The sequence below is a fragment of the Papaver somniferum genome, chromosome 9, assembly GCF_003573695.1.
Source record: "Papaver somniferum cultivar HN1 chromosome 9, ASM357369v1, whole genome shotgun sequence".
In the NCBI taxonomy this organism is placed as follows: Eukaryota; Viridiplantae; Streptophyta; class Magnoliopsida; order Ranunculales; family Papaveraceae; genus Papaver; species Papaver somniferum.
This window is the reverse complement of record NC_039366.1, coordinates 149,126,849-149,151,439: the sequence shown is the minus strand read 5'-3', so window position 1 is coordinate 149,151,439 and position 24,591 is coordinate 149,126,849.

Genomic DNA, 24,591 nt, shown 5'->3' with positions numbered 1-24,591 from the left:
AACATCAGTGTACATTCTGAAAATCGAATATCTTTATCACTTCACATTTACATTTGTAGAGTACAAGAATCAATATGAGACACATTGGGAACACACCACGACAATTCCTGTCGTTCCCTTAGAAAATACTTTTTCTTATCCCCCTAACGACCGGAAGACTGTCTCATTAAAGTGATAACCCGCAAATCTAGCGGTAAGAGATCTCCTGCCAAAAGTTTTAAAATCCGGATAATTGTTGGGAACTCATTTCCAACATAACTACTTAATTCGACCCATTATAGTACTATGCGGAGTCGTAATGGCACATATATAGGCAGCCAAAAATGCGTAAGAACACGAATGTCAGGCTTAAATCCAGTTACCAACTGGTACGCAGAAAAGGTTGACTAATATTAGGTTCTAAAAACGAATTAAGTAAGATGCGTGTAATATTGCATATCCCCAAACCAATAAAAGATAGGTTGGTACGCATAACCTATTCCTTATGCACCATATGTAACTTTTGATGGTAGCCTCTGCGAGACCATTGGGTATAAGATGCTATATATTGATCCTATTAGACATGCAATATTCATCAAGCGCAAATTTCTTGGGAACAATAACTAGTCAAAAATGTCAAAACATTCACCAGATCCATAAGTCACTTTAATGGTCCGCATTCTGAATGAATATTTTTCTAAATTTCACCTTGTTATCTTTGTAATATGGATTGTTTACCATTTGCATCTCAGGATGGTCTCGATCCTGTTTTACTGAAGACTTTATAAAATGAGTGATATGCTCTCTTACTTAAAAGCATAATGGGAGGGTGTAGGGGGTTGTGCATCTGGTACTTTAGAAAACACTTATTGAGAGATATGTCGTTTCTTCGCATTATGTCAATCTTATTCCCATTGTCTCGTCCACTCAAACACAGTGATGTACGTTCGAGTCCTTTCAAAACGAAACATCATGTCACAACCAAAGTGCTTTTATGGTTATGTCAAAGTCTATATGAGTCAATTTCCAACATTTCATCGTTGGAGTCAACATGGATTCAATAATCCAAATACTATAGTGATTTACATTTCACTAGATTGACTCACTAGTTTCTCTAATACATTAGAGACTATAAAAGATGCATTCAATTACATTCTCATCACTGTGAGTTTCCACATGATATCCACTTGCGTGGGTTTCTGTGGAATTTAACAAGGTGTAATTATCTCTTGGTACATGTAGAGATTCTGTGACGTCTTTGTTCTATCTTGAAAACAGATTTTGAGTAGTGTTTCGCTCGATGATCCAATCCTCGTAGTCACATTATAAGGAAATAGTTCAACAACTAGTTTAAATTCCTTAAGCTAGTGGAAGAAGAAAAAAAAAACTATGAGTTAGACACTTGGGTCTTGAGAGTTGTAATAAGTGGTGTGGCCTTATTACGTAATAAATGTGGGATTCAACTCAAGTACTTTACAGTGAATATATATTACGTGTCACCCAATATATCTCAAGTGCTTTAGAGAATTTATGTCTCGTATTTTCATTCCATAAGTGCAGATATTGGATCTAGTTCAACTCAATAAGATATTCAATTGTCCAGGCAAAGTTCTTGTTGCCATTAAAGTTGATGTGAAAATTGGTTGCTACTATGATACACACATTACATTTTATATATATACCAATACCTATGACCAGGTGCATTTCCAACTCTTAAATTTATGACGGGAGCTACAATTACATTTTAGCTGATCTCATACTCGGTTGATATTTGTGCATTGGTGTTATTACTACCGAAGACAAAAGTACATCTTTGTCTCATGATACATATGTCCCTTTTCACATGATTTATATGAGTCGGTACGTCTAACCCTCATTACTTCGGGGTTTTTTCCATTTTCAATTTTGCTACATTTAGCTTAATTTGATAATTTTCTTTATCTCAACAGGTCATGAGAATCTCACTTTCATAAAAACCACTTACTTTAGGTTGGACATATTACTAAAGATAGTGAATCTCTTGTTTGCATACTTCAATGTATACTCGTTCGTTGGCATATCGTGGATGAAGTAGAAAATGGAAAAAGAATAATTTTTGACTCATATCACCTTTCGCGAGTTCTTCCACAAAAGTTGGGATACATGTGTGCATATATAGCTTCACCTTTTAGACGGTGCATTGTCATTGGCAAAAGGTTTTACTAAGAAATATATTTCTATTTTGCAAAGAATTGGTTTCCACATTAAAAGAACAATAATGGTGTTCAAGTACTTCTGAGTCCAAAATGTCATCTTTAGGTTGAGTTGGGTCTAACTGTAAAGGACCTATATAAGGAACATTAGTATGATTATTCCTTAATAAAACAAATAATATAACCAAATTTTTTGATGGTTTTAAAGGTGAATCGGTAAGTCAAACATCTAATCAATAATCATAACCCCGTAGTGGTCGACAACACTCAGTCAATTGCCATCAATGTCGTCAAAACTTAGAAATAAAATGGCACTACTGTTTCAAAAGTATTTGATAGAGAGAGTACTTATAATAATAATATACAAAGGCACATATAGACACTACATATATACGTATTATTAAAGCATACGTTACAAATTCAATAACATTTTAACAAATATAGACAAGCAATTGACCACACAGAGCAAGGACAATATGTTGTAAAAATAAATAAATTAAATGAAAACAGTACAAGTTTAATGTGGAAGATTACTAATTGTAACGTCTAAACCTCTAGGATGGTAAAAATGATCACAAAAAGACATTTTTTTTTTTGAAACAAAAAAAAATATATAAAATACATGGTGTAAGGAATCAACTAAATACAGTAATGCGTATAGGTATTGTGTGGTGCATACAAGCAATCACCATAACATCAGGCGATACAACAATCAAACGCCACGTGCAAACAAATTAAGGACATAGATTTCATGATGGGTCCAAATTCCAGAAAAACAAAACAAAAAAAGAACAAAAATGAAACAAGAACAGACAAAATTTCATGATTACTAATCATACTTATTTCATACAATTAAAATAATTAAAACAATAGCATAGCATATACAGATAACTAGTTCACTCAATCACCAAGCTATATACACGTACACAAGGGAACATGGCAGACAATTAGGATTGGAGGTAGTCAGGCTTCTCATAGATCACATCACAGGTTTTAATTTTTATTTTGTTAAAGAAAACCAAATGTGTAGGTATACCTTCACGGATGGGGACAGAACAGACTTGGTCGGAACAAAGCCAAAACGGAACGAGTTGAATCATTGGATGGGAACCGGGTAAGGATCTCCTTTCACCTTCCCTCGAACAGAAGATTTCCCAAACAAGATCTCGCGAGCTCTTCTTTTCTCATGGATATCAACAGCCAGCGATAACCCATATACATATATTAGCATTAGAAAACGTAATCACAATCATGATTCCACGGGTACGATCAAATTAATATTTTTTTTCTTAATAATATTGGATATGCCAAACCAAAATCAAAAATAGGGGAAAAGAAAGAAAGATCAAAGAGGAAAAAGTAGATGCAACTTAGCTGTGATTTGATTCCAGTGATTTCCACATTAGCTTGACGATAATTACATAGCTGCGTTGATGTAAATCATCCATGTAGAAAAAAAAATCTTCCAAATCCAATCTAACTCTGCGGGCTAGCATTGTGCATGATAACGTTTTGTATTAGAAAATAGGGAAAGATAAAGAGGCACAGAGAGAAAGATATTTTATCATTAGCTTTTGTGTGTTACATAGTTAGTCATTTATATACAAATAGGAATAGAACCCTAGCTACTATATTGGGATGCACATCCGTGGGATAAAGCCCTACAACATATTTTATAATTTTTCTTGTGATAGCTTCTGATTACATAGCCTGTGCTTGAATGTCTATATTTTTGCTATGTGTTTTCGGTTTATGGGATGTCTGATTTCGGTTTTCATAACCTTAATATTCGATCTCACATGTTCTGAACCCTTATGATTTGTGTGACTTTTTAATTTAGCGGGATTAAGTTTTATCCCATGTTGGTAGGCTTTATCAAAATATCATAAGGTGTTTCGATTGAAACTCATATGTGAAAAGTCACAATATGTTGAATCAATTTGTGTTTACATGAGTTGTGTTTAACATAAACATATGTGTTCGGGTTTTCAACTTTTGCTATTGCCACGCATTAGTTAAAACCGATTCAACCTTTCTCTGGTAAAGGTTGCTTTGTTGTTGTTCTTTTGTTCTTGTGAGAGGATGACAACATACTGGGGGAGAGTTCTAACTTGAACTTGCGCTTAATGATATATCTTTATGGGGAGAAGAGGATGCGGAATCTGAGGTAACGAATTTGTTAGTTAATCATTTTCATGTTTAAGAAAATCCAGTTTATATTGCATATATTTTGTTTTTGCATAACAAAATTTCGGTTCAATTAATATATTCCATTTTTTTGGTATCTTCTTTATTGTTGGGTATCGAGTGTTTTTGCTTAACGAAATTTCAGTGCAATTGCAGTGCTATAATGTCTATGTTTGTTTCAATTGCTTCCGGTTAAGAAAAATAATTGTGCAAGTTAGCTTAACAAAATACGGGATCATTTGTTTAGTCTAATTCGATTCCGGATAAGAGAAACTAAGTTAATTCTGATCTTAGTTAGACTTATAAAATTAAAGGATTCGGTTATTCAAGTCTAATCGAATGCCTTGACAAGAAATACTAGTTAACTAATCTAGTGCTTGTCTTGTCTAAAGATAAAGGTCTAAGTTATTGTCTGAATAATTAGAACATGATGAGAGAACAAAGTTAATTCTGATCTTTATTTTGGTCTTATCGAAATAAGCAATTGTATGTGTACAATCGGTTTAACAAGGGAACTAAGTTTCTTAGTCAATTTGTTAAACTATTAGGGAAAATTGTTTCGGGCAATAGTTTTCCTTGATAAAACCTCCAAAACACCAGAAAAATCTTCAATAGGATTTGTTTCGTATGCTCACTAAACTCATCAACATGTCGATACGTATAAAAAGCTCGATAAAAATGGAACTCGTGTCACGGGAAAACAAGAACAAGACATCAATTGTCGATGGGAAGAGAGAACATGAGATAATGGAGAAGTTTCATGAATTATTAGGTGGTCGGAAAAAAGGTTCAGGAGTTCCAGTGTTTGTTATGTTACCACTTGATACGGTAGCGATAGGAGGGAATCTGAATAAAGCAAGAGCCATGAATGCTAGTTTGATGGCATTGAAAAGTGCATGAGTTGAAGGAGTTATGGTCGATGCATGGTGGGGTTTGGTCGAGAAAAATGGACCATCCAAAATACAATTGGAATAGTTATATGGATCTTGTACAAATGATTCAAAAACATGGTTAGAGGGGCTAAAATCCTAGATCCACACTAAATAAGGTGGATTATGTACTAGAGACAACTTCGTATAGGTTAGACTAGAAAGTCTAGGAATGTTGAGATTTACAAGTATTACTCGAAGACCTGAAGAACGTGAAGAAGGAACGATCTACAACGACGACATCATCCTTTCTCTTGAGGTTAGTAATATTGACTTGAACTGTTTCATTCCTAACGTATCTTTCAAGTCGTGCTATATTGAAAACATAACTTCGAGGTTGTGAATGAATATTTTACTCTAGTAGTGAGACATGATCATATGATCATAGTACAATAAAACTTCTTTAAAATAAAAGCTTTGGAACCGAAATTTTTTTTATTATTTTAGAGAGATTATTATTTTAGCGAGAAGAAATTTAACCTGTGCAAGCCTAATTGGGACTAAAGAATTTTATTATTTTAGAGAGATTATTATTTTAAGGAGTATTATTTTAAGAAATTTTTACTGTATTAAGGAATTAGACTACGAAGTATAACGCTTATCTTAAGTTCCGGACTTTGATCTTTTACGATAGTTCGCAAACGGGTACGCATGCTGTCATTCCAGACCGAACTCAGGTGAAACAGTTTTCAAACGGGTACGCAAACTTAGTTCCCGGACTTTGACAGTTAAAAACGTTCGCATACGGGTATGCGTAATTGGTTCCCGGACCTGAATCATTCTTACAACAGTTTGCATATTGGTATGCATACTGTGTTGTATCCAGACAAAGGTTAATTGTTCTAAACTCCCTTTTCAATCATTGAATCATTATTAGAAGAAGACAATAGCCGTCTCACACAAACTATTAGCTTATAAGCAATTTTCAAGTGATCGAATGATCAATACGAAACATTCCGAGTCTACATCAAATGACAGTCTCACACAAATCATGTAAGATGTTACAAGGCGATTTTCACATGATCATCTTTTGACTTATTATTTGGTTTCCAAAAAATAAATTATTTCCAACTGAACTCGTCAAGAATAATGATGAACGTAGCTAAAGCAAAAAGCTTCCAACACATATTTAGAGAAATATATAAGTGAGTTAAACTCGACTCGAAATATCAAATGTGTATAATATAAAAGTCTATATAGCTATATGACTTAGTCTCATTAGGAGATAGAATAAAATAGACTTTTGAGTGATAGATAAGTTTTAGTCTCCAAATACCTTTTGTTGATGAAGTTCCTCCAAGCTCTCCTCAGTAGATTTTCGTCTTCAATCGATGAACGCCGTGAAGTCTAAAGATCAATATACATTCTATCCTAAACCGAGATATATCTATAAGTAGCTAGAAATTAAAACTTATAGTTTTGATCACCTAAACTTGACAAACAATCTTGAGATAGCAACACTTGAGAGTTCGACCGAGCAGTGCTCTAACCAAAGTCATTGATCGACTAGACTTAAAATATGAGTTCTAATGTATTACATCAACATGGTTTTTTGTTTACTGATGAGCGAAAACTATGTTGTCTTACATTATTAGGTTGTTGATGCCAAGTGTAAACAATAGTTCCTGAAAAGGAGAGGGTACCAAGTACACCACCAACTTTTTCGTTCGGAAGATTGTACGGATAAAACTTAATACAATCACAATTAGGTCAAAGCAAAATCCTTGAATCAGATAGTATGTACAGTTTTACTCTTTTTCTTCCACAATAAATATGTAACCAAAGGTCTGTGTACTTGATTCTGTAGAAGAGTTCTTGGATGATCTCAAAAAGTTAATATCCAGGATCAATTTAGTTATATCAAAATTATTAGGACCCGAACTTTGAGAAGTATAAAACTTGCAATCTATCTTTCAAGATATAAATTCAACATGAACAAGTCTTGTTTTTGATCTCAAACAATAAGGACTTAAACTATCTATATTAATTTCCGCACTACTTATGTTATTCATATTATAAAGATAAACAATATAATGCAGAAAAAAGAAAAATACAAGACACCAGGATTTTGTTAATAAGGAAAACTGCATTGGCATAAGAATATTGGGAATTCGTCCAGCATTGAACAACGCATTGTATTAAACGGCTACAGACACTAGCCTACTATCATACTTCGGACCGGACTATAGTTGAGATTGAATTAACCCGCCAGGAAATTCATCTGCAGTTGTGTTCCTTACGTCTCTTGAACCTTGCTAGATTCTACGCACTTGATCTTCTTATCCGACTTCCTTTATAGCCTAAGAGTTGCTTTGTTGAAGTAACAGTATATGAATTTTCAGATATTATTATATTAAATAAAATTAGACATGTCATTGATGGGAGATAAAAAAAAATTAGGCGGGAAAATTTGGGAATATCCCACAAATTGGGGATACTTTTTTTGTAGTCGCATGGTTTTTCAATGTCGATTGTTGAAAATCCGCCACAAATTGAAAAACCATGCGGACTGCAACAAAAAGTATCCCCCGATTTATATATGGGGATATCTTATTATTAGTATTTGATGAGCGAGTAAAGAAACCATGATATTGGTAATGGGATCTTAAGTCATTATTATTAATTTTGTCTTATATATTTTAAATATTAATGGTAAAAGAAACCCGTTGAATCTTCTGCATCTAATCCATCATATGTTGTAACAGATGTGGATGTGAAATTAAAATTTGTCGTCCATTGAATTACATGGAGGTAGTCAAATGAGATTTTATAGACTTTCACAGATTTTTTATTTTAGTGACTCCCGGAGATTCTCTGAAAATCTAGAGATTTCTAGTGATTCTCTAAGAGTATTTTAGAGAGTCTTTATGACTTGTACATACAAAAAAAATGAGATTTGTAAAGAATCTTTGTGATTTGTAGAGACAAATATATGTGTAATATCCAATTAAAAATTCAAAACATCTACTTTTTTTATTATTATGCACGTTATAATGTTAATAAAAGCACTATGAATACCTAGTAATATGTATGTTTATCATCAAAATAAATCTCACTATTGTGCTTTGAAGTGGCAAGGACAAAGTTCGGTTGGTATATACGAGGGCAAAGACAAGAGAGAGAGAGAGAGAGAGGAGATGTCCAGTATATTCAGATGAGGTCAGTTGGATTACTGCGCTAATGGACGGTTCCTGGGTCATCATCTCAGATGTAAAAAAAAAAGGGGGTTCTACTCTAAAAAAAAAATATTCCCCAAGTTTCAAAGTCTCCCAAAATATCACCTCTTGGGGAGAGATTTCTACCATGCCTATATTCCTAAAAAAGTCTCTCCAAATCTCTGAAAACAATAAATTAATGACTTTCAATTCTCATTCGAATAAGAGGGGTGTTGGAGTGACTCCTATGAAATCCTAATCCAATAACATGGAGTTTAAGATAATTTAAATGACTTAAAAAAGTCTCAAACCAATAACAAAAGACATTTGGAGGAGGTTAGAAGACTTTTAATAATTATCATTACTTTTGAGCTCTTGACAGGAATGAAGCTGAATTCGTAGAAGAGTTCTAAGATTAGTGTTGGCGCGGAGGATGTTATTGGAGTTTTGTCTATGGAGTTGGGCTGTAAGATCGAGAAGCTTCCCATCAAGTACTTGGGGTTACCATTGGGACTTACTTATAGATGTGCTACTGTATGGGAGAATGTCATTCGACGAATAGAGGTGAAGCTTGCAACTTGGAAGAAGAAGTTTTTAAACAAGTCAGGTAGGCTAGTGCTTATTAAAAGTTGTCTTTCTAGTATGCCGATTTAGTTCTTGTCCCTTATTAATATTGTTAGAGCACTGCTCCGTCGAACTCGCATGCGTTGCTATCTCAAGCATGTTTGTCAATGTTAGTGATCAAAACTATAAGTCTTGATTTCTAGTCTACTATTAGCTAAATCTCGGACTAGGATAGAAAGTGTAGTTGAGCTCAAGACTCCATGGCGATCGTCATATAAAGACGAATAACTACTCAAGGAACTTGTGGAACTTCATCGACTAAAAGGTATTGTTGATGGTGGTTTTTATTTCAGGGTTAAGATTGTAAAACCTCACATTTAATGTGATGTCACTCTGCAAAGAAACGGAGGCGTGTAAAAGTGACGAGTGTTCAACCTCTTCACTGGCGCATTTATTGAACAACTCAATATAATCACATAAAATTTATCCAGAATGGTGCATGTAGCAACAATCCCAGACATTCTGTAAATTTTGGCACCTTGCCTGTATTACACAGTTAATATAAGTTTCTGTTGATGGTGGATTTTTAGTTCAGGGCTAAAATGGTAAAACCAAATTTAATGCCTGACATCCTGAAAAAAGGTAAAGCCGTTTGATAATGCGCTGACATCCTGCAAAGGGTAAAGTCGTTTGATAAGTGATGAGTACCTCTTCACTTTATTTATTCGAAGAAATTCAGTAAATACACAAAATTCACCCAGAATGGTGTATGCAGCAACAATCCCAAATATTCTGTAAATTTTAGCATTATTAATTAATGCATGATTTTCCTAGTATTTCCTGTGTTGTTCCTAGCCGAACTCTCATTATTAGCATGGCATGACGACTGAGTGTTCACTCTCAGCAGAGTAACATGAATCTCCAAGTACCAATTTTGGGACATGCACGAAATACCCGTACAAGCTGCATCACTCTCTGACAAAGAGAATTTCGAATCGATGGGAAACAGCTCGATCGAATGTATTTAATTTCCTTAAAGGAAATCTGGACTGTCCGTATTAGTTTCAGAAACAATCACGGCCGCGCAAGTTGGCCGCATGATTTAACCAGCCTAGCCAAACCCTAGCAGGAGCATGCGTTTACCGTGATGACCACCGACGGGCCAACTTATTCCCCAACCGGTCGAACACCACGCCATACTTCCCAGCGCACCAAACGCCATCCCTAAAATAAGGTGGCCGCGCTGCTATGAAAGAAAGCTCGATCGAGCATGGACTGTCAAAAACAGTCTTAAAACAATCACGACCGTCCAACTTCGCCAACCTATTTGGACGGATTAGATCATCCCATGAATGATCAGAGAAGCGCTAACGCACACGTTAGCGACCCACGTTTCCCTCACCCGATCGGCTTTCTCACGGCAATGCCATGGAGAAATGAAACTATTGCACGAACCATGGCAGGTGTGATGCTTTTAAGGGTCGCGAGATTTCAATAATGTCTTAAATCGATCACAACCATCCAACTTAGCCAGCCTATTTAGATGGCTTAGATCGCATTTGGGACCATCAGGAAGGAACACATGTGTTCACCACCAGCCCAACGTTGGTTCCACATGATCCATCTCCCCAAAGGAGGCCCACAGTGTGCCAAACCGTTTGGCCAAAGTCGTGAGGGTGCGACTGATTCAAAACCCTAATTAGGGTTTGCGACAATGCACATCTGTCGTAGTTCGATCGGAACCATCCATCTTCGCCGGCATAAACAAAGGGTGTAGATATAGACTCAAGAGGTCCCAAGGATGTCAACGTATTCACCGTGGGCCCACCTTTGAGTGTGACCGGCCGACCTATGCAGACTAGGGTCTGATGCCTCGAAACGCGCGCCCAAAGGTGGCATGCCACACGAACTTCAAACCTTTTTGTGACAACATGTTTCTGTCGCAAATCGATAACGACCACTCATCTTTACCGGTCAAACTGAGTGGCCAAGATCGAATATTGGTGGGACCAAGAGGGGCAAGCATGCACGTCAGTGAGCCGTCCTCACGCACGCCCAATCGGCTTACTCAAAATTAACGTCCATGTGTGAATTCGATCAAGTCAAAGGGGGATGCTTGCGCACATCTAAAAACCCTAAACTTCCATCAACGGCAGCAAATATGTGTCGTAAATCATCTCGTCCTTCCAACTTTGCCAGCTTGGTTGGACGGTTTGGATTAAAAATTAGGCGATCAATGAAGCACTTCAATGATCACCGTCCTCCACTCTACCACAAGGAGTGATCGACCAGATGGTGGCCCGCCCATGCGGCTTCCATACGAGCACTCGAAGATGGTTGGACGTGCTGCCATTTTAAGACGCTTAATCCGCGACTTATTCAATCAAGCTTTAAAACAGCGATGCTTTATGCATATCGATTATTTTGAGCTGCTTGCTTTAAAGCGATGCATTACATGCATCGAGCATACACGATATTTCATGAATATCAATTCCATAAATAACTCAGTTATTTAACTTAATAGCACCGTATGCTATTTCCTGCGGTGGGTCCCACGACCTGACCCACTCATTCGAGACATCAAACATGTCACAAACTGGGGGATACTTACTAGGGTATTGGTCTGGCGGTTTACAGCGTGCGGCGTGCAACGCGCCTATTACGAGAACGTGTTAGGAGTCATGGACGGTTAACGATGATGAGGGAAGTGGGCAAAGGCGTGATCGTGTGACAATCACCCACACACGACCCCACTACTCCATCACTCCACTTCCTCCACTTCCTATGAGATGAGGGTTGCGCTCAATGACTTGTATAAATAGGTCTTTCACCTATTTTCAAACAACACAGACAGAGAAACCAAGTGTTGTAACAGTATCCAGAAAACACTCAAAACTGATATCTTACATTGTGCAAGCAAGTTCATCATTCTGATACAAGTCAAACAGCCAACACCTTCACAATCTCAACACCTTCTTCGCTTCCCTATCTAAGATCAACCCCATCTCCTTCACTTTGTGACCGAAGCAAGTCTGGAACGGCCATTTCTTGGTTTAGGCTAGAATTGTATAGATTGATATCTCGAATCAAAAGCACTCCCGTGCAGTGCATTTGTTTAGGGTTTAGATTCGTTTCTCATCCACAACACCCAAATTTACCAAAAACAGTAGAAACAGTTTTCACCCATAAACAATTAGCGACCACAGTGGGAGATTAATCTCTCGGTTGTGAAATCAATTTCTTCAATACCCAATCCCATTTGGCTGATTTCAAAATGGTTGGTCTTAGGAGTCCCCCAACAATTTCAAATCCCGGTCGAAGTTCCTCCAATGAAGATACCCCTCTTCCCAATGGTGTATCTGATGGTGTAACCGGAAGAATCCCAACATTGATCGAGTTAGCACGGGTGCAGGAGATTCACACGAAGAACTTGGACCTGATCAAAGAAACAATAAACGGCATACTCGATCTCCTCATCAAGATGACATCAGATATGAGCGGTTTTCCTGTCACAGAGATTTCTACACTGGGGACTGATCCTCGCAACGATCCTCCTCAAGTCAATAGTTTCACTATGAACCAGAGGCTGGTGGACCAGGAAGCAACTTCTATAGTGGAAGTTTATGAGAACTTTTACACCTCTCGAAGAATCAGTGGGCGGAGACGTTTGTTGCGATCAACCAGATAGCCCTAGACGTGCATTTAACTCCTTTGCGTCCAGAATCCTTGAAAACACCAGAGATGTCTGTGAATAATGTCACATTTACAGAAGAAGACATGATGGCGGAAGAAGGTCACAACCGGGCCCTACACGTTACTGCACGCATCAAGGATTCCGATTTCAAAAGGGATCTCATCGACACGAGATCATCTTCGAATGTGATTACTCTCAAGACACTCAGGACGGCCAAGGTTCTCCCAAGCAAGATCGTGCGACAGCCTACCACGATGACAGACTTTGAAGGAAACCAAACCAACACGTACGGGTATGTCAATCTGAATTTATCTGTAGGGTCCTTCCAATCAAAGGTGAAACTCGAAGCCATAGAAAAGGAGTCGGACTACTATATGATACTGGGGAGACCATGGCTTCATGAAAATAGGATCGTCCCCTCGACGTATCACCAATGCCTGAATACTATGCTGGGAAAAAAAGTCGTTCGTATTCCTGCATCATTGTCTCCTTACGCACCAATATGTGGAGCGGAATTGTTTGAACCAAGAGAAGCTCTGCCAGAAGAATCAGACAAAGTTCATTGCACCCCACTCCCCACATGGGCGTTAATCCAGGAAGAGGACCGTCTTGCATCATTGAAGGCTAAGTCCCACGATGCATCTTTGCTGACAAGCGTACCAATTTTCTTCATCATGTGAAGCCACGACCCATGCTCACACTAAGAGGGAGCGAACTTTTGTGGCAAGCTGTGATCAGAAAGGGAAAACCGTGTACCGACGCTGCTGTTAGCAATTAGCAGGGGAGACTGTTACCTAGTTTCTCCGCCCAATGGAATGCTACAACAACGACGAGCCACAAGAAGAAGTACTAGATGCTCCATGACAGCTGCAAGATGGCACCAACTCCACAACTGATGAGCTCGAAATCGTTAAATCGGGAATGAGGAATCTCCTAGGCATATCTCCATCAGCTCAACCTTGTGTACGGATGAACGCCCTAAGCTCGTGGAACTTCTCAAAGAGTACCAGGACATATTCGCTTGGACGTATGAAGAAATGCCCGATTTAGATGAAAAATTGGTCACCCATCATCTACATGTCATACCTGGATCCAAGCCGGTTAAAAAGTCTCTGAGGCGGTTCATACACGAGGTAGAAGAGCAAATCAAGACTGAGATTCAGAAGTTGCTAGCTGCTGGCTTCATCAAACCCATTCATTATCCAACCTGGTTGGCTAATGTGATTCCGGTAAAAAAGAAAAATGGACAGATCAGGTGTTGCGTGGATTTCAGAGACTTGAACAGATGCTTCCACAAAGATTATTTTCCTCTATCTAACATCGACATGTTAGTGGATGCCACCAGCGGACACGGCGTGTTCTCCTTCATGGATGGATATAGCGGCTACAATCAGATAAGGATTTGTGATCATGACGCGAGTAAGACAGCTTTTCGAAATCCTCTCGGAAATTTTTATTGTACTGTAATGCCATTTGGTTAATGCCGGTGCAACGTATCAACGTGCTATGACGGCAATCTTCCACGACATGATGCATAAGAAAGTTGAAGACTACGTGGATGATATAGTAGTCAAATCAAAAGCTCGGGCGGCCCGTACAGGAGTCTTACGATAAGTGTTCGAAAGGTGACTGTTGAGGGAATCAAAGTGGACCCATCCAAGACCCAAGCTATCCTCACAATGCTGCCTCCGCGAATTGTGAAGGAACTCCAAAGCTTCATGGGCAAGGTGAACTACATTTTTATACCTGGTTTAGCCTAGCTTGTTGCTTCATTCACCCCCTTGCTGAAGAAAGGAGCAAGTTTCGTCTGGATCACACTACAATAGGAAGTGTTTCGGAAGATTCAACGAATATTGTCATCTCTAAATCATCATAAAGGGTTCGCCTATTATGTCATCCCGGACGAGAGCGAGCCCGGGACATCTTCAGATCTACTGGATCCGACACCTCAAGGGAGCAGCCTCAAGAAGATAGCGATGTCCGCATCATCATGTCGAGAAAGAATCCGCAGCTTGGGCGAATCACTCTGTCAGACTTAAGAGGTACATACAGATTCTCCATGAAAAGAGCTTCATCATATTTTCATAACCTATTAGTTAAGTCATTCGCATGAAGGAACTTCCCTACTCCTCAAAGACACGATCCAAAGATGATAATGGCAAAGGAATGTGACCGGGGACTGCTTAGCACTACCCATCTCAAAGATGGTGAATTTAGAGAAATGCAAGCACGTTGTCATTATAATTCCAAGATGTCCAAAGACGAGGATATACTCAAGAGAGCAGACGTATTGTCAAAGACCAGTGATGTTCCTGGACGTCTATGAAACGCAGTGCAGACGTAAAGACGGCCTCATGAACCCAGTGTGACAACGTCAATCAAGTCGAAAGCTCAGTAGATACTCGTGGGCAGGGGACTGTCTCCCTATTTTTTTCATTCCATGAGGAAACATCAAGGAAGCTATCGGTTCCATCATTAGCTTTTCCCTCTAATAACGAGACAAGCTCTATCACTATATGAAGACTGCCAATACCGAGCTTCACTATAGCAACAACCACTACGGACAGAGGTAATCCGAACTTCTGCATATTTTATGTTCCCATGGAGAATTAATAGAGTCACGGAGGTGATATGGCGGTATCTTTATTATGGTAAACCCACCGACCATACAAGATAGATCCATATAAATCACGCTTGGGGACTGAGGCTCAACATGAAATTCCTGCGCCGTTAGCAAGGACTTCTTCAACACAAGAGAGGTGGTCAACCAAGAAGCATGTAATTCGCAAGGGGAAGTCAAACTGAAGAAGAAGCCGCTTCAACACTCTCTCCAGAAGAAGCCGCTTCAACGCTCCCTCCAGCATAAGCCGCTTCAACATTCCCTCCAGCAGAAGCCGCTTCAACACCCTCTCCAGAAGAAGCCGCTTCAACGCTCCCTCCAGCAGAAGCCGCTTCAACGCTCTCTTCGGGAGCCACCATCCAGAAGCTGCTTCAACGCTCTCTCCAGAAGCCGCTTCGACGTTCGCTTCGGAAGATGCTTCAACGCTTTCTCCAGAAGATGAAGCCGCTTCAACGCTCTCTCCAGGAGACGCCTTGACATTCGCTTCAGAAGCTGTTTCGACGCTCTCTCCGGGACCCGCTTTGATGTTCGCTTCAGAAGATGCTTCAACGTTTTTTCCGGGACCCACTTCGACATTCGCTCCAGACTCTGCTTCAACACTCTCTTCGGGACCCGCCTCGACCTTCGCTCCATAAGCTGCTTCAACGCTCTCTCCGGGATCCGCATCGTCGTTCTCTTCAGAAGTAGCTTCAACGCTCTCTTCAGGAGCCGCTTCAACACGTTTTCCGGAAGCTGCATCACCGTTCTCTTTGGGAGCTGCTTCAACATCCTTTTCAGAAATTGCTTCAGCAGCCTTTTAAGGATATACTCATGATAGGGCTCGTCCTCATCAGAGTCGGGGATTACGACATCGTCATGAATAGTTTGAGAATCCAACCAACCATATGCCTAATCTACCTGGGGACAACCGACATCATGCTAGGGGAACGCTCACCTGGACGCCTCTTGAACGTGACATTCTCCAAGGACAGGACGACCCATCTCTCCTGGTAACATCTAACTTTGTCTCATAAGTTTTATGTTTATTCGCCACCATCTAATGCCTACCTCACAATAGTGCAACCATTGCGTGCTAGGCAGTGGACTTAATGTTGATGGTGGATTTTAGTTCAGGGCTAAAATTGTAAAACCAAATTTAATGCGCTAACATCCTGCAAAGGGTAAAGCCGTTTGATAATGCGCTGACATCCTGCAAAGGGTAAAGTCGTTTGATAAGTGATGAGTACCTCTTCACTTTATTTATTCGAAGCAATTCAATAAATACACAAAATTCACCCAGAATGGTGCATGCAGCAACAATCCCAAATATTCTGTGAATTTTAGCATTATTAATTAATGCATGATTTGCCTAGTATTTCCTGTGTTGTTCCTACCCGAACTCTCATTATTAGCATGGCATGACGACTGAGTGTTCACTCTCAGCAGAGTAACATGAATCTCCAAGTGCCAATTTTGGGACATGCACGAAATACCCGTACAGGATGCATCACTCTCTGATAAAGAGAATTTCGAATCGACGCGAAACAGCTCGATCGAATGTATTTAATTTCCTTAAAGGAAATCTGGACTGTCCGTATCAGTTTCAGAAACAATCACGGCCGCGCAAGTTGGCCGCATGATTTAACCATCCTAGCCAAACCCTAGCAGGAGCAGGTTTTCACCGTGATGACCGCCGGCGGGCCAACTTATGCCCCAGCCGGTCGAACACCACGCCATACTTCCCAATGCACCAAACGCCAGCCCTAAAATAAGGTGGCCGCGTTGTTATGGAAGAAAGCTCGATCGAGCATGGACTGTCCAAAACAGCCTTAAAACAATCACGACCGTCCAACTTCGCTAGCCTAGTTGGATGCATAATCAGAGAAGCAATAACACACACGTTAGCGTCCCACTTTTCCCTCACCCGATCGGCTTTCTCACGGCAAGGCCATGGAGCAATGAAATGATTGCTCGAACTATGCCAGGTGTGATGCTTCTAAGGGTCGCGGGATTTCACTAATGTCTTAAATCGATCACAACCATCCAACTTAGCCAGACTATTTGGATGGCTTAGATCGCATTTGGGACCATCAGGAAGGAACACATGTGTTCACCACCTGCCCAACGTTGGTCCCACATGACCGATCTCCCCAAAGGAGGCCCACAGTGTGCCAAACCGTTTGGCAAAAGTCGTGAGGGCGTGACTGATTCAAAACTGTTAGAGAATAGCTCGGTCGACCTCGTATGCGTTGCTATATCAAGCATGTTTGTCAATGTTAGTGATCAAAACTATGAGTCTTGATTTCTAGTGTATTACAGCTAAGTCTCGGACTAGGATAGAAAAGTGTAGTTGAGCTCCAAGACTTCATGGCGATTCATCATACAACGACGAAGATCTACTCAAGGAACCGTGGAACTTCATCAACAAAAAGGTATGTGGAGACTTGCACTTATCTATCACTCAAAAGTCTATATATTTTATCTCCTACTTCTTATGAGACAAAAGGTCATATGCTACATAGACTGGATCAGACACATTTGACATTTCGAGCTGAGTATTCACTACTTATCTTTTTCTCGAAATCGTGTGTTGGTAAAGCGTTTCGCTTTGATCAAGTTTATCTTCACCTAGTGACGAAAGTCATGAAAAGTTTCAATTACTTTGAGAATTGCTCTGACGTGAAACGGTCTGTGAATAACGGCTATATAACGTCCTCTGAGAATGTCTCAATGATTGGAATGAGAGTTTAGATTACATAACCATGTATTCCTTAATATGAAGTTTTCGAACTTTGTTGATTGAGATAAACCAGAGGAATTGGCTTTGCCAAGTCCGCGAACCCAGACCGCCAACTCAGTCCGCGAACCCAGTCCGCGACGGAAGTTCTCTTGCCGAGAATTTCTGCTGGGATTTTCCAAAAACTCGTTTGCGTGTTTAGTCCGCGAATTGGCGGAAGTCTCTTTGCCGAGATTTTCTGCTGAGTTTGGAAAACTCTGCCGGTTGCCTTAAGTCCGCGAACTTGTTTGTGAGCTTAAGTGGTTATGATCTAAAGATGTGCTCTGAACATGAAACTTAAATTACTAAGGAATGCTTTATGCAAACCGTGGCTATAAAGTTCATGAGCTGATTCATCGAATCGAATCATCTTTGTTTCAATTGTGTCTTGTGTAGTTACATAAGATCTCGTATCAATTGAACAACTCTCTAACTAGTTTATTTGAGTCAATTGAACTAGTTATGGTGAAGAAGAACTAGGTTAATATGAAATGCTCATATGGTTAACCTTTTGGGTTACTATGTTGAACCAACATACACGTACACGTTTGGGCACGGTTTTCACAAACCCATTAAACGTCTACCCAAGTGTGTGTGACAAGCTAAGTTTTCGATCTAACGGTTGAGAAATATTAGCTTGAATCTAAATCAGGTTTTCATCTAACGGTGAATATGGATTGCTTTGTAACTAAGGCAAAACCTTGATTTGAAGGCTATATATAGGAGACATCTAGCATTGGGCAAAACTAATCCCCACACGTCTGTGTGATACTAGTGCGCTCGCTGGAGTCGATTCTCCTTTAACCTTTGGTTTTCTTCTCTAAAACTAGGTTAACGACTTAAAGACTTCATTGGGATTGTGAAGCCAGACCGATACTAGTTTTATCGTAGTTGTGTGATCTGATCTTGCATCTTCTATCGTACGAGTATAATCTTTGATTGGCTTGAGATGGTGAGAGTTCTCCGATAGGCAAGATAAATAAGTCACAAACATCTTTGTCTCACTGTTTGTGATTCCTCGACAAACCGCTTGTGTAGTAAAGAAGGATTGTTAAGAGGTGATTGATTAATTTAGGCTGTTCTTCGGAAATATAAGACCGCATTATCAATTGGTTCCTGTTCACCTTGATTTTATATCTTATAACGGAACAAAACCTAGGGTTTTCTGTGGGAGACAGATTTATCCTTTGATAGACTTTTCTGTGTGAGACAGATTTATTTATTATCAAGTCTGCGATTTTGGGTTGCAGCAACTCTTGGTTGTGGGTGAGATCATCTAAGGGAATCAAGTGCGCAGTATCCTGCTGGGATCAGAGGCGCAGGAGTACAACTGTACCTTGAATTAGTGGGAGACTGATTAGGGTTCAACTATAGTCTAGTCCGAAGTTAGCTTGGAGTAGGCTAGTGTCTGTAGCGGCTTAATACAGTGTGTATTCAATCTGGACTAGGTCCCGGGGTTTTTCTGCATTTGCGGTTACCTCGTTAACAAAACTTATGGTGTCTGTGTTATTTCTTTTCCGCATTATATTTTATATAATTGAAATAATACAGGTTGTGCATTAAGATCATCAATTGGAAATCCAACCTTTGATTGTTGATTGATATTGATTGATCCTTGGATATTGGTCTTTGGTACCGTCCAAGTTATTCCTTGTGTTTGATTAAAGACTCGCTATTGTTTTAGCTTGAGTAAATCATAACAAGTGAGAGATATTGACTCCTTGAGATACTTTAATCTAGATTGAGTCTGACTGTCTAGTTGATTCTCTAGCAAAGTATTTCGTAGTTAGTCCATACAGATTTCTAAGCGAAATATTTGGTGGTGTTGTGAGACCCCCGCTTTTTCAATTGGTATCAGAGCAGGCAAATACACTAAGACCTCATCAGTCTGTGTTTGTAGCGATCTGACTCTATGGACAAGAGTACTATCTCTGACAACGCAATATCAGTACAGGGTTGCTCAGATAAGTTTCAAAGAACTGAAACCACCGAGGAAAACTCCTTCATGTCTCCTTCAGCCGAATCCGCATTCAACTGGAGAAAATCTCTTGATGAACAGTTGGATGATCTCTCGGATGATAGTGATTCAGAAGAAGGACAGAGTCTTTATGAGGAAGTTTCTCAATACATTAAGATGTTTAATCGTGAATTGAAAGAAACAAGGACAACTGCTTGCTTAACAAAGTACGTGGGTCCTCTCTGTCAAGAAAACAGAAAGTTGAGAAAACTCTTCAAAGGTTATGATGGTGGATACAAACTGTTACAATCTACCGTTAAAGATCATGAAAAAGAGGTTCGCTCAAAAAAATCTGAATGTGATAATCTTCTTCGTAACCTATGTATGTTAAAAGAGAGACTTACCGAAACTGAAGCAAGATGTGAATCTCAATAGAATTGTTTCAACGACAAAGAACGCAGTCTTCTTACCAAAGAGGAATCCTTGGAAACCAAACTCATTGCTGCTCTTAATAAGGTAAAATCACCGGAAGAGAATCTAAATAGGTTCGGTTTTAGCTCTACAAAACTGTCTTCTATGCTGGGAGCCTGTAAAGAACATCATGATAAACGTGGTATGGGATATAAAGGAATGGACGCTCCTAACAGTGGTAAGATTAAGTTTGTTAAAGCTGTTAATATTTCTCTATGTGAAGAACCTGTGTCAGCTTGCAAAAACAAGGATTCTACTTCTTCTAAATCTGCTCAAAAGAGAACTACTGAACGTAAGTCCTTCAAATTTTATTACTGCGGAAACAAATGATACTCTGAGCGAAGGTGTCGTCATTGGATAAGGAATGAAAAACTTCACAACATTCTTACTTGGATGTCTAAAGAAGTTATTAAACCTATATCACAGATTGGAATCAACCCTGCTCGGCCTCAAGGGATATACTATGATAAGGCTTTTCCTAATTATGTTTTCAAACCGAAGGATGCCTACAATGGTGGAAGGAAAAACAACAAAAGTGTGATAGGTGTTGTAAATCAGTCTGGAAAGAGAAAAAGGAACAGGAGAAAGAAAAGCGAGTTAAGTTCTTCTAATCCTCTCAAAAAGGACTGTGGATTCAAGTTTTCCAACTCGTATTTTCTACACGTCAACAATAGGGTGTCTGATCTGAAGATCTGTATAAACAACCTAAGACGGAATATCAAGAAAACATGGAATGTTGTTAACACAGGTAGTTCTAAATCTTCTCTTGATAATGTTTCTTCAACTATACTAGGTATCTTGATAAATACCTATGAAAAGGAAAAAGAAGAAGTAAATAATGATGAGAAAGATGCTCATCTTATTACACCCTGACATGTTCATGTTGTATCTCTTTTAATTATATTTAGTTAAAAAGGGATGCTCATGATTCTCAGAATTTTCATCTTGAGAAAGCTGTCAGGATTGTACTGCATTCGATGTTACTTTATTTTGTTTGCTCCTCAACATCTATTTCTTTTTGGGCTTCTTTGGTCTATCTTAGGCCCGTTTCTCCAGTACACGCACCAACCCTCACGAATGGAATGTTTCCTAGGGTTTGATGGAATTCCTTATATATATTATGTGTTCCAGAAGTGAAAAAAGATTTTCTAAAAGTCTTTTTAGTGCGCAATGGAGGGAAGCAACAAGGTTGATAATGTTGAGCTTTTTCCTATTGATATCTCGTGCTTTCATGCTCTTGATCATGAAAACGAAGACAAACTACCAGTTCAGATTTCTTCACAACTGGTAGGAAATCTTCTTGGAGACTTTAAGGTCGTTCGAGAACAACTCAGTATTGCAACAAGGAACCTTGACTACCTAAAAGGAGAACCAAGGAAGGAAATTGAGGAAATCATTCTTATTCAATCACTGGTTGCAGACAGGATTTAGTTTTTCGTCTGATCTTGGTTCTAGTTTGTTGCCTAGTATGTCTTCTTTTTGAATTAGTTGGAAGAATAACTAGATCTTTGAATAGCGAAGATTGTGACTACACATAGCTATTTTTGTTTTCATCTTCTTATGTTATTTTTTAGGTTTATTGGTTTTTAAATTCTAAAAATATTTGGAGGATGATATTATTGCAGTATTAATCTGTTTTGAAGTGTTGCAATATTTTTATGGGATATGTATTGTTTGCGTCCGTGAACTTGAAGGTCCCATATTGTGTCAAAAGTAAAGTCCTTCATAAACTGATATTCGTATTGATGAAAGGACGAATGGACTTTTGACAATTACAAAAGTTTTGCCTATGCAGTCATTTATTTGATGGAAAATAGGATGAAATCTTTTGTTTGACAAGGATAAAGTCTATTATGTCGTTATGTAAATAGTGATGGAAAATAGAATAGATCCCTGTATGTTATCCACGGTATTGATCTTCATTGATCCATTTTGTTATATTTTACCGTGAAGGCTCCATTGTGTATCTTATGTTGAGCCCCTTACAACTATGTCGATTAATATTGGCCTTGTTGGTTGTTCCATGAGATGCTATATGTTGAGCATTCTTGAACTAAATTAATCATCTTGATTGGTTATTTAGGTATTTGCTCCGAAAGTCTTCTTTTGTCAAGCAAAATCAGTTGACAATTAAATTGATTGCTTCGGTGATTATTTGGTTGTGTATTCCAATTAGATTAATTATATGTTCTCTTGTAATTAATCTAGTTGGGTTTTTCATATATTCCACAAGTTCTTGTGTTGAGTATATGAACGGCTATACTAATCATGTTCTATTGGTTGATTTAGTCGTACATTCCGTAAGGTTTTCCTTATGTTGAGTATTTGAACGGTTAAGGTAGTCATCTCAGTGTGGTTATCTTAGTCGTAGCTCCGTGAGTTTTCTTATGTTGAGAATAATCAATTAAATTGATCACTTTTGTGGTTTGATTTAGTTGCGTATTCTGATTAAATTAATCACGGGTTTACTTGTGATTAATTTGGTTGAGTTTTGGATATAGAAAATCATTTCCATGGTTTTTGGTGTCCAATATAAAAATCCTTCTTTTCTTTCGAAATTAAGGTCGCTCTTGTTGTTCTTTCGGGAATGACATCAAATGGGGGAGAGTTCTTTTGAACTTGTGCTTAATGGTAATATCTTGCGGGGTGTGCGGCTGTGGAATTTTATAGGGGTTATCTTGTATCTTAAAACTCCTTGATGAATGCCTTTAGCTTTGGCTTTATGATTGCATCTAAATTAAGTTGGTATGTATTTTTTCTTTTAGTCTATGAAATGTCTCTTGTGGAAATTTCATTATGATCCCGTTCTTGTATCTTTGCCAAATTTATTGACAAAAAGGGGGAGAAATAATGTAGTTCACACTACAAATACAAATGGTTTTCGGATCATTGTGTAAGGGGGGGTGATTTCCATGATCGAGATGGAGTATTGACTAAGGGGGAGTGATATATATCACCATGTGGCATGCCACACGACCTTCAAACCTCTTTGCGGCAACATGTTTCTGTCGCAAATCGATCACGACCACTCATCTTTACCAAGCAAACTGAGTGGCCAAGATCGAATATTGGTGGGACCAAGAGGGGCAAGCATGCACGTCAGTGAGCCGTCCTCACGCACGCCCAATCGGCTCACTCAAAATTAACGCCTATGTGTGAATTCGATCAAGTCAAAGGGGGATGCTTGCGCACCTCTAAAAACCCCAAAATTCCATCAACGGCAGCAAATATGTGCTGTAAATTATCTCGTCCGTCCAACTTTTCCATCTTGGTCGGACGGCTTGGATTAAAAATTAGGCGATCAATGAAGCACTTCAATGATCACCGTTCACCACTCTACCATAAAGAGTGATCGACCAGATGGTGGTCTGCCCATGTGGCTTCCAGACGATCACTCGAAAATGGTTGGACGTGCTGCCATTTTAAGACGCTTAATCCACGACTTATTCAATCAAGCTTTAAAACAACGATGCTTTATGCATATCGATTGTTTTGAGCTGCATGCTTTAAAGCGATGCATTACATGCATCGAGCATACACGATATTTCATGAATATCAATTCCATAAATAACTTAGTTATTTAACTTAATAGCACCGTATGCTATTTCCTGCGGTGGGTCCCACGACCTGACCCACTCATTCGAGACATCAAACATGTCACAAACTGGGGGATACATACTGGGGTATTGGTCTGGCGGTTTACAGCATGCGGCATGCAACGCGCCCATTACGAGAACGTGTTAGGAGGCATGAACGGTTAACGATGATGAGGTAAGTGGTAAAAGGCGTGATCGTGGAACAATCACCCACACACGACCCCACTACTCCATCACTCCACTTCCTATGAGATGAGGGTCGCGCTCAATGACTTGTATAAATAGGTCTTTCACCTATTTTCAAACAACACAGACAGAGAAACCAAGTGTTGTAACAGTATCCAGAAAACACTCAGAACTGATAGCTTACATTGTGCAATCCATTTCATCATTCTGATACAAGTCATAAACATCCAACAGCTTCACAATCTCAACACCTTCTTCGCTTTCCTCCCTAAGATCAGCCCCATCTCCTTCACTTTGTGACCGAAG